This window comes from Myotis davidii, unplaced genomic scaffold (genome assembly GCF_000327345.1).
Source record: "Myotis davidii unplaced genomic scaffold, ASM32734v1 scaffold107, whole genome shotgun sequence".
Taxonomy (NCBI): Eukaryota; Metazoa; Chordata; class Mammalia; order Chiroptera; family Vespertilionidae; genus Myotis; species Myotis davidii.
The window spans coordinates 6577349-6579870 of record NW_006383012.1 but is presented as its reverse complement, the minus strand read 5'-3'; positions in this window follow the sequence as shown (position 1 = coordinate 6579870).

Below are 2522 nucleotides of genomic sequence, written 5' to 3'. Positions count from 1 at the left end.
CCTGGTCTGAACCATCTGTCCAGAAAATGTGGCATATGTCTGCTTTGTTTACTCAAAACCAAGTGTCAACTGATACACTGAACGAAAAATCCACGTATGGTGCAACTGTGTGTGGGGGCGGGGGGCGGGTGCTGGATGAGGAAATCAATCTCATTCCTGCCGCAGAGGAACCCGTGCACAAGAGCATAGATAGACCCTGGGGACGGCCGGGGGTTGGGGGGCGCACACCGAGACGCACACCCCTTCCCAACAACGCACTGGAGCTGCTGCCGCAGCTGTGGGGCACGCCTGGCTGACAAGTAGTTGAATGGAGAGCAAAGCGTCCCTCCCCTCCCCTCCTCCTCTTCTCCCCGCCCTTACACCCTGGCCTCAAACTTCAGCCAAAGCCCCTGCCCTTTTCAATTAACCCCCCTCCATCAAAATGAGCGCTTCTTTTCTCTCCTCCGCAGCCCATTGTCTGGTGTGATGGGTTTGCAGATTTGACAGCTGGGCGCTCCCAGACTTAATTCAAACTGGGTTTCCCAGAGATATGAACTTGGACATCACCAAGGATCTCCAACACTAGCCCTGAGCGTCCTGACCACCATCCTCCACTGTAGGCTTTTCCCCAGACCCCCTGTCTAGACCTGATGTAGATTTCGGTGCCCCGGGAGCCCCTGGGCATGCGGGGAGGGGAGCATGCGTTCAGGGGGGGCTGGGGGGGGGCAGCAGCTAGACTGAGAGCCAGTGGTCCCAGGGATTGGGGTGAAGGATTGGGCTGTTAAATGAATTATTTTAACATTTACTCTTGAAACAGCCAAAATAGAAGTCCGCTTATAAATTTCCCAAAGCCAGGTCCGAGGTGGTTTAAAAGGCACTGGGTTCCGCTTTGTCTCCTTGTTCAAGCTCCTGGACAGAGGGAGAGAGGCTGTGTGTGCCTGTGTGAGTGTGAGTGTGAGTGTGTGCGCGTTGGCCTGCATGAGTGGGTGGGTGCACGCAGCCATCCCGGCTCGGAGGGCCTGGGTCTGAGTGTGTCCTTAACGCGCCAAGTCTTGAGTCACAGCCGCGAGTGACGTGGGGGAAAACTTTGTGTCGGGAAGAAAGGTCTGGTTTCATTGCAGTGGGGAGTAAGAGTCCTCGGGCACGATGCCCTTTGTGTGTGTGCGTGTGTATGAGAGAGAGAGAGAGAGACAGAGAGAGAGAGAGAGAGAGAGAGAGAGAGAGAGAGAGCGCGCGAGCTCGCAGCCGGCTGGCTGCATAGCGCTGTGTGCTCTGAGTGCGCGTGTGGGTCTGTCCCCGGGTCCCACCGCAAGCGAGTGTGTCTTTCTGCGGCGTCCCTGCGGGCGAGTATCTGAGGGGGTGACGGTGGGAGGGAGAAGGAGCAGGCCGGCGGGGGGTAGGGGGGTAGGGGGGGTGCTGGCAAAGAAATCTGGTTTCCGAAGCTGCTATCCTCCGAGCAGCTCCCAGGAACCGCTGAGATCCCTAGCCAGCATCCGAGCCCTAGGGGGCTCTGCTCGGAAACCGTTCTGGCCCCACTAGATCCTCTGAGATCCCGGAGATGACCGCATCTTTCTTCCTAACGCAGAGCAGTGAGCCCGGAAAGGGGCGGAGGGGCGGGGACACCCCCTGAAATAAATAAACTGGTTCCTTGCTGCAGCTGGACACGGTCCGTTGAGTCCAGGTTGGTGGCATTTGGAGAGTTTTCTCATTCTGTCAATTTGGGGACCTATCGCTGCCCCCCCACCCCTCTCCCCCTCTGGCAGGCGTCCCTCAACTTTGGGGCCCGCGGGTGCGCGCGGGTTCCACATGCATCTAAGTTCTCCATGCTGGATTTTTGTCCATGCCATGCAAACCGTTATGATTTCTCGCACTCATAAGAGAGATTAGTATTATCCTTGTTTTTAAATTTTATGGAAATACAAGGGCACAGTATATACTTTGTGTCTAGCTCGTTTCACTCATTACTATATTTGTGTAATTCATCCATGTTGTACATGATGTTAATTTTGTTCCTTTTTGGTACATGTATATCATTTCACGAATATTATTTCTGTATTGATTATACTCTGCTGATCATTCAGGTTGCTTTGACGTCGAACTACTTGAAAATGTGATGTTCTGGGCAATCTATTACATATATTTTTCAATATGACCATAATGCTATGTGGTGAATGCTGAAGAATTAGAATGCTAGGCCATAGGGGCCATATTCTATTTTAACCTCCTCAAAAGTCAATATTTCACACTTTGCTTTCGAATGCAATTTCTTGTTATGGCATCTCTAGTATTACAAAATATTCTCTGCATTCTCTGCCATTATTTTCAAAGCACAGGCACTCTTTCTCTTGTAAACCTTCATTTACACATCCCCAGATTCTGTAACTATTGTCTCACATTTTGGAAATATACTAACTGCTCTAGTCTCAAAGACAATATTCTTAGTGATAACATTCCTTATCTAAACAACATAATTTATAAAGCACGTCAGTCCATTATTATTGATAATGCAAGCTACACATTATGCAATAAATATGTGCTGAATG